Genomic DNA, 8,847 nt, shown 5'->3' with positions numbered 1-8,847 from the left:
ATAATTTCAAGTCAACTTGAAGATATATAAAGGTGTAGGGGTGGAGTTTAGCCTGCCCATTAGGTTACAGCCTGATAGTGACTCCTTAAGGGTGTGGGTGTGGCCTGCGTGTAAGGAGGGCCCTCTCTTTCTGCCTTTACCTTCCTGCCGGGGAGCCACACTGAGACCTGCCAGAGCCCTGGAGACGTGTCCACCGCCTTTGGAGCCATGTGACTTGGCACCCACCAGCCTGTGGTCTTCCTGAATTCTGCATCACTACATGTGGCTGCGTGAGTCTAAAGAGGGAGTTATGGACTAGTGTCAGACGTATGGACTTTAGTTGGATTGGGCTAAGATACTTTATGGCTGTATAATTACTTCTTGATAGAAAGCTCTTTCGTACACATGTGTGTCTCTGGATTTGTTTCTTTAATCCACCTGACCTAACACACTACCTATGTGAAGGTGGCTTGAAAGTGCACAGTGCCAATGTCCAGGGGTTCTCATAGCTCTGGCCCCGAAGCTTGTTGCCTGCCCCCTCATTCCCTTGGCATAAGTTTTTGTCTTCTGAGCCAACGTCACCTTCAGCAGCAAACTCTTGGGTTGGGGCAATGTCATGTGAGATGGAAGCAAAGTGAGTCAGTGGACCAAGTCGGGTCAAAGAGTCAGGGAAGCTAGAGACCATCCTGGGGAAAGGTGGTGTCCCCAAGTGGATAGCCAAAACAGATGAAAGGTGCTGCCAGGTGTTTAAGTTAGTTAAGGCGGGGCAGCTAGAGTGAGGATAAAACTACAAGTTCCATTTTGAGAATGATGAGGCCAATGAATGTACAAATGTGCTGTACACAATTGATGTATGTATGGATTGTGATAAGAGTGGTATGAGCCCCTAATAAAATGATTTTTTTAAAGGTTCTAAGCTTGAGTATGGGGATGGGTGTACACCTCTTCCTGATGCAATCAAGCGATTGGATTGTTTGATTTGTGAATTATATGCCAATAAAAATGTTGGATTTTTTTTTTTTAAACTACAAGTTTCAGCCCAACTGCTGGTTCAGCAGATTTCTGTGTGCTCAGCAGGGTTAACTGGGGGCATTTAAAAGAGTGTGCAATGTCTGGGAGAGCCTTGTTTAGTGCAGTGCCTCCAGGAGGTGTAATTGGGTGTCGCCATCAAGATTCTCCAGGGATGTCTGAACCTGGGGTACCGGGGAAGGTGCTTGCTGAATGACCCAGGGCCAGGTACTGGATCTGTGTTGGGGCTCGTTTGCTTGAAAAGAATCCGGCTTGTATGTAGTGGCATAACCGAGTTTGAGTAAGAATGGTAAGTATGGCATGGACTGCCTCCAGAGCCTGGCGAGTCCTAGAATGTGCTGTGCTGGGGCACAATACAGTAGGGTCCCTGATTGTGCTTTACAGCACAAGGCATCTCCCAGCCTGTAGGTGGCCACATCATGCTGAGAAACTCCACAGACATGGTGGGGCCTTGTGTTTTGGGGAGGGCAGTTGCCCAACCTCTTTGCTGAAAGTGATGCAAGGCCTGTTGTAAATCCTCCCCTGACTGTGTCCTCTAGCGCCCCTTGAGAAGCATGTCATCAATATAAGTGGCAGCTGCTCAATTGGAGTGAATTTAAATCCTGTCCGCACACGCATTGTGATCGATGGTCGTCAAGGTGTTTTGCCCGCCCTTGAAAGCGAAAACAAACTGTGGTCGAGTATCCTCCAATATGGGCACCAAATACAGAAAATATTGGCCAAGTCTAGGACTGCAAACCATGAGCCCTAGATCTCCCCACATTTTTACAGCGTTAGGAATCAGAGCGTGCACATTTCCGTTGTGAAAATCAATTATGAGCCTCCACCCGTTGGTGGTGGCCAGATATGGCCATTATAGAGGAGACCATCTTAGTGCCCGGGACGGCTGGAGCCCACGCCCAGGCTTAATCACTATGAGCGGTGTTCCCCACTTTCACAAGAGGAGGCAGCCAATAGGCCTCTTTTTGGCAGCTTCCTCAAGAAAGGCCAAGCATTTGTCTTCTTCCAAAGATCTGTATTTGAGCGAAGGTGACTGTCCTATGATCGGAAAGGACAGAGCCACTAACACCGGCAGCTCTTTTAGACAAACAGTACCAATGGACACAGCATGTTTAATTTGCACTCCCCATGTGCTCCTTTCTGCATTGCCTTGTAAATTACATGAAGACCCCCGAGGGAATTCAGGGCGAGTCTCAGAAATGCCGTGTACACATTTTGTCCAAGGAGTTTGGAGGACTCCTGTGTCAGGGCCAAAAAGCTTTGGTTGCCTTTTCCCCAGTGCCCGCCCCCCTCCCTGTTTCCCCCTCACCCCCACCCCAGTTGTTTAAGCAGACTATTGTCCCTGGGAGGTGGGACAAGCCCTGGGGCCTGTGAAAGAGGTGGGGTGTGAACTTCTCCAGGAGGGATTGGTTGGCTGCCAATGCTGGGAATCTGGAAAGCTCTCTGGGAGGAAGGAGGTGGCCTGTGGGATTCCCTGGGGCTTCTGGGCTTGCTCATTGAGTGAGAGCCTGCTTAAGGAAATCAGATTATTAGGAACTGCCATATAGTGAAGTTGCCAATAGGTGGCCTTAGGTCTTAAGTGCAGGTTCCCTGAGCCTCTTGTGGGGAGCTTCTAGTGGGCCATTATGAGGACCGGGAAGTTGGGGGAATTTGCCTCCTCTGCCCCAACATGGGAAGGTTAGAGGCAGGGTGCAATCCCCCTCACACCTAGCTACTGGTACCAGGCCATGTAGAACTGCACCCCAATGAAGGAGTGGCACCACTGCCTGATAGTTTGGTGGGTCCCCACCCTGTCCATGGGGGCCTCCTGTAGGTTAAAGTTATAGTCTAGTTCAGTGGGACCATTATATTCCAAGAGATGCCACACCCATTGGACCATGCCTGTGTCCCATCATTGGGCGTTATTTAAAGTTTTCTGTTCACCCTGAGTTTGGGCTGTGATGGCCGCAATAGAGGATAAGCGAGAAACCAGGCCGTAGACACTCCGGTGAGGAAAGGCAAGGCCTCATGTCCAGGCTTAGGGGCTGTTGCCTTTGTGTGGTGCCCTGGAGGCTTCACGTCCTCCAGCCCGTGAGTCTTCAGTGGCCTGGTGCTCTGCTCTGCTTTTTATTATCCTTTGAGTGCAAGTTGACAGTGCAAATTCGTCTTCCACTAAAAACTCTATCCCCATTTTATTTTGAGACATTGATGGCAATCCTCTCCATGTAATAACACTCTCCCCACTTCCTCCAGGCTCTGCTTCCGTTCATCCTTACTCCCCGCCCCTTCCTGTCTCCTGAGCTTTGTTGTTGGGCAAATGCTGTCCTTTCAGCTGATGGCTGGTTTGACTGAGGAGTACAGTCTTCCTTGATGTGGTTACTGACTCCGTAGGTCTGCCCGGCACAGGAGCAGGCAGGGTTGCAGGGTTGTGGATGTAGCGGTTGTCTTGTGTGGTGCGCAGCGTGATAGGTTGGGTTCTCTAGAGAAGCAAACCCAGCGAGGCCTGCCTGTGTTTGTGTCTCGAAAGAGATCACATCGGGAAATGGTTTCACAGTTGTAGACATAGCTAAGTCCAGCGCGGTTCACACCAGGCTGCTCCTGACCCACCGACGACGCGGGCGAACAGGAAGCGGGAGGATGAAGCAGAGAGAGCTTAGAAGCACAGGCTAGTGGGTCCAGAGATCGGCAGTCGGCTGAATGAACCCACTCTCAGTAGTCCATCGACGTGGGGATTGGCAGCTGACATCCCAGGAGACCTATGAACCGGACACAAAGCCTAGCTCCGGCAGAAGAAAAGGGGCCAAAGAGAATTGGACTCTGCTCGGTCTCACTTAGACAACAAAGGAGGTGGCTTCAGGCTCCAACTCAATAGATAGGCTGAGTTCTGTAAATACATCTGGGGGCGATGAAGCAGAAAACATCTGTGTGGAAGTCCAGTCTGGAAGAGCAATTCTCCAAACTGGGTGCCTCAGGTTGTATCAGGGACTGCCAGAAAACAAAACGAGCCAGCCTGTGTTGGGACAAACGAGAGGATGAGTCTCTGGGGGAAGAGGACTTTGTGTAAAGAACCCATAAATTCGAGCTCTGACCACACTTTTCCTCTTCTTCCCAGAGCAAGCTCTTGGGAATTGGAAATCCCAGGAGAGTCCAGCAGGGAATGGCCACACCCATGTGTCCTGAATCAGAAGCAGGGATAATATGATACAATGATAATATATAAGTGGAGGAAATGGGGGTGGAAAGGGGGGGGGACCCAGACCTTGGAGATTGTCCCACAGCTGTTGGCCCAAGAGGCTCTAACCTGTCTATTGACCCATGGAGGGGCATCCCTCCTGAGGGTCCATTTAAGATGTGCAGTCCTGGCAGCGGCCTGGAGCTTTCCTATGTTTGGTCAGCGCTGTCCCCTCAAGACCATCAACCCACTGGCCTGCGGATGGGGCTTGAAAACGTTAGGGTCACAGGTCTGGGATGGAATGAGCCCAAAGCCTGCTTAGGGAATGGGTCCTCACATGCCACCAGGGGGCACCCAGGCCACAGAAACCCTGGTTGGACTGGAGGGACCTGGCGAGGGCAGCATCTCTAGCCAGTCCTAGGTGAGGCCCATGATTTGGAGGAGGGAACCCTGGCCGCCTACAGAGTCCCGCAGTTGCAGACTGGCATTCTGGCCTGGCCACTGCGCTGCCAACGGGCCCGCTGCTCCTCCGGGAGCTGCCTCAGCAGGCTGCGGGAGCATTCTTGGCAGTGGTGGGGCTGAGCCCCGCTGTGATACATCAGAGGAAGATCTCTTCCCTTCTCCAGTTGCGCACATGCTAGCTTAGCACACCGGCGAGGAGAGACACAGGGCCCGGAGTGGTCTAGCGCGATGGCTGCGTGGGCGGCAGGACTGGTGGCACCTGTTTGCTCTTTAAAGCCATGATAAACGAGATAATTCAATATCGTTTTAGTATACTTTTCTATGGAATGAAAATGATAATATATAGGGAGGAAAAAGAGAAACGAATCATCGTAGCCTAATTCCTAATGGCATAAATGGGAATGAGCGGGACAGAGTGGGCTGGGGGTTGGATGTGGTGGAGATGGGGGCAGGTACGGCACAAACACCTCAAGACTCTTGTCAGTTAAATCATCTCACTCCATGAGAGGGTGCAGTCCTTCCTTCGAATAGTGGATGCCCGAGTCCTCGATCCACAGTGACTCCTAATAGTGACCCATGCCTTCCAGTCAATTCTGACTCATAGCAGCCTGTGGGACAGCATAGAACTGCCTCTGAGTTCTATGGCTGCATGTCTTCCAGGGAGCAGGTAGTGTTCTTTCTCTCTTATGGAGTGGCTGCTGGGTTTGAACTGCTGACCTCGTGGTTAGCAGCCCAACACATAACCACTGCGCCACCAGGACTCCAGTCCTAATAACAGTGGTGGTACTACCGGGAATGCTGTTTATTAATGGTTGAGATAGATCTATCTCTCCCTCCATATATGGCTGTATAATTCACCACCTGTCAGTTTGCATATTACTTTACAAATAGTTACTGGGAAAATCTGTGGCACACCTGTTAGTTCGTCACACTTCCATGTTGCTGTGATGCTGGAAGCTATGTCCCCGGTGTTTCAAAAAGCGTACCAGCAGCGTCACCCATGGTGGACATATTTCAGCTGAACTGCCAGACAAGGGCTGACCTGGTGATCTACTAATAAAAAGTAGCCGATGGAGACGCTATGGATTAGAATAGAATGCTGTTCAGCCGGACATAAGCATGCTGATGATGGGGACCACCTGATGATGGGGACCACCTCAAAACCTTCCCTTCTGTTGCACACACAGTTGCTATGTGTTGGAGTTGACTTGACAGCAGTGAACAACAACAACAAGCACACACACACACACACATGGGTACGTTCAAATGTATTTCTCCTAAGATGGAGTGCGTGCATGCACAGGCATATTCCAAACAAGACGTGGGGGTCACGTGTCTCAGCAATCAGTGCATGGCTGCAGATATGTTCCCTGTAGTCCATTTGTCTCAGACTCCTCAGAGTGTCTGGAGAAACAAAACACAGAGGCTTTCCAGGGAATCGCTGGGCCACTGAAATGGGAGCTAAGGAGGTGAGCTCAAAAGGGCACCGTAAGGGGTAATCTTGGTAGGTTTTCTCAAATGGCACAGGATAATCACAGGGGCTTACTAGGAAGAAGCTTTAAGAAAAAGAGGAAATTGCACAGGTGAGAAAAAGGCCGAGGGTGTTGTCCTGAGGACTTTTTGGCCATTATGATAAGGCCTCTGTTCTTTCTCTGGGAGAGCAAGGGCTTGCCCACAGCCTTTCACGGGAACTACCCTGTCTGGCCTGCAGCTCCACTTTCGTTCCTCCAGACTGCCCCAATACAAAGGTCAAGGAAAAGGGGCACGAGCCGAGTCACGCAAGGACATGGTGCAAATCAGAGCACAGAATTATGTGGGGAAGGATTAGAGAGATGGAAACATCACCTTCAGAAGTTTATAGACCTAGATAAGAATATGGAGAAGGATAGCTTCACATTTGTATAGTATTATATAATAAAGGTTTCTATGATCTTGTAGCAAAGTTTTGTTTAAAATAGTTTTATTGATATAATCAACACATCATACAATTCAATAGTCATACAATTCACAGTCAGAAGAGCTTTGCAATCATCACCACAATCCACGTTGGAACATTTTCTTCCTTCTTGCACCCCTTGCTCCTGATTCTCCATTTCTACGACACCTCCCCTTCCATGCCCCAGGAGATTCTTAATGCAGTTGCAGCGTTCATAGATCCACCCCTCCTGACTTCCCTATACAGGAGAAAAACCAAAACAAGACAAAGGACAAGAACTCAGCAACAATAACTAAATAGAGAGAAACCTCCAAAGAGTGCAGGAAATATTTACAAATTGGAATAAATTCATAATGTCAACAGGGGAATCAAATGACAAGGTGTTACATTCCAGCCTAACTACAGCTCCTAAAATCCACGTTACAACACTCTCTTGTCTGCTGTGATCTTGTATTAAGATTATTAAGGTGATTCACATCCCTAGACTGTGGTCAGAGGGAATTCTCAAGAGAATCAATCCAATTAAGAACGCTATAAATGGATTTTGGGCTTACACTATCATCCATAGAGTTCCCCAAACCAGGTGTTTCGAATTTAAGTTCTGATACTGTTCCCTCCTCTGGGTCTGGATTTTATTGTTTAAAAATCCTTGGATCACATAGGCTGATGTTTCTCTTCCAAATGAACATAGCTGACCCCTCGCCTAGATAGCTGCTTGTTTTACGGTAAACTTTTAAGACCCCAGGCACTATTTTTTTTCTGAGAGCTGAGCACCATCTGATTTCTTCACCAAATTTTGCTATAGCGCCCATATCTTCAGTCATCTCCTCATGTGGGTGAGTACTGAGCAGGGCCATGTCACAAGAACCAATTGTTCTTATATTGTGGCTATGATCAAGTGAGAGCTCAAAATCCATTTGTTTCCCTATGGTTTATATATGCCTCCAGTTCACTTAAGAGATATCATTATCATTTTATTGGAGTACATCATAAATCATCCCCATGGGGCATAAGCTAATTCTATGGATAATATCATTATTTTAGTTAATGGTCTGAATTTAAAACACTTAGTCTTTTTTTAAAATCATTTTATTGGGAGCTAACACAGATATATCATTCCGTAGTTCAATTACATCAGGCAGTATTGTACAATTGCTAAAATCAGTTTCAAAACATCCTACTACTGCTTGAACTCCTTGATATCAGCTCCCCTTTGCCCTGGACCTCCCAGGAGCCCTCATTCTAGTTGCTGTCTCTATAGGGTCCTCAATCCTGGGCTTCATCTACTGAAAAACAGAAAAACGTGTAACAAATACTCAAGAGCATTACCCACAATGACAAAACACATCTGAGATACACTCCAATATGTAAGCAGAAATGAAAAACCACAGAAAATGTTGAAAACCAGGTCAGGCCCAACGTGTATCAGAGGAGGATCAGCTGACAAAGGTTTAGCGGTTCAAGTCCAGGGTTATCATGTTGGTCTCCTGTAGTCCTCTCCAGTGCACTCTGTTTGGGAACTAGTAAAAAGCAAGCTGAGAAAAGGAATTTACACATGTATGGGACATCTTTTTAGACTAACATACAGGAATGGTTGATTTGTACAGATTCAAAACTTACGTGACTCGACATTAAGTGCACAAACCGTGAGGGCTGGAGATCCGGTGAAACCTTCAGGAACACTCATGCGCACAGGCAGAATTGTGCCGGCTAGACCAACATCATGTCCCAAAAAAGCAGAAAGAGCATGAAAACAGAAACCAAATACATGTTGGCCCCAGATCACCATTCGCTGAGTACCCTCAACGCAATAGATCCGAACTAAACCAAAGCCCAACCACCGCCTCACCTTGGGGTAACAGTGATCGCATTCTTCCACTAGGCTATTTAAGTTTAAGTCCAAGGGAGTAGAAGTGTTGCTTAGATCTGCTACAAGTGCGTTTAAGGTAAAGTCCAGTTCACTTAGTGGGGTTCCCATTTGGGTCCTTCTGGTGTGGTCTATGAAGGGTGTTGTGCACCTTGGAAGGACAGAAGCTAAAGTCCCAGTTGACTATAACACCCTGCCTGGGTCACCGGAGGCTAGATAGAAACTAGGTAAAATGTGCCCAAAATGGGTGAAGGGAGGCAACAGATGGTGTAAGATATGAAAATAATAATATATAATTCATCAGGGGTTCACAACATTGGGAGGGGGGGAGGGAGGGGGAAAAAGAGGAGCTGATACCAAGGGCTCAAGGAGAAAGAAAATGTTTTTTAAATGATGATGGCAACAAATGTACAAGTGTGCTTG

The sequence above is a fragment of the Echinops telfairi genome, unplaced genomic scaffold (assembly GCF_000313985.2).
Source record: "Echinops telfairi isolate 266 unplaced genomic scaffold, ASM31398v2 ScPeMD7_443;HRSCAF=831, whole genome shotgun sequence".
Classification (NCBI taxonomy): Eukaryota; Metazoa; Chordata; class Mammalia; order Afrosoricida; family Tenrecidae; genus Echinops; species Echinops telfairi.
This window is presented reverse-complemented; position numbering follows the sequence as displayed.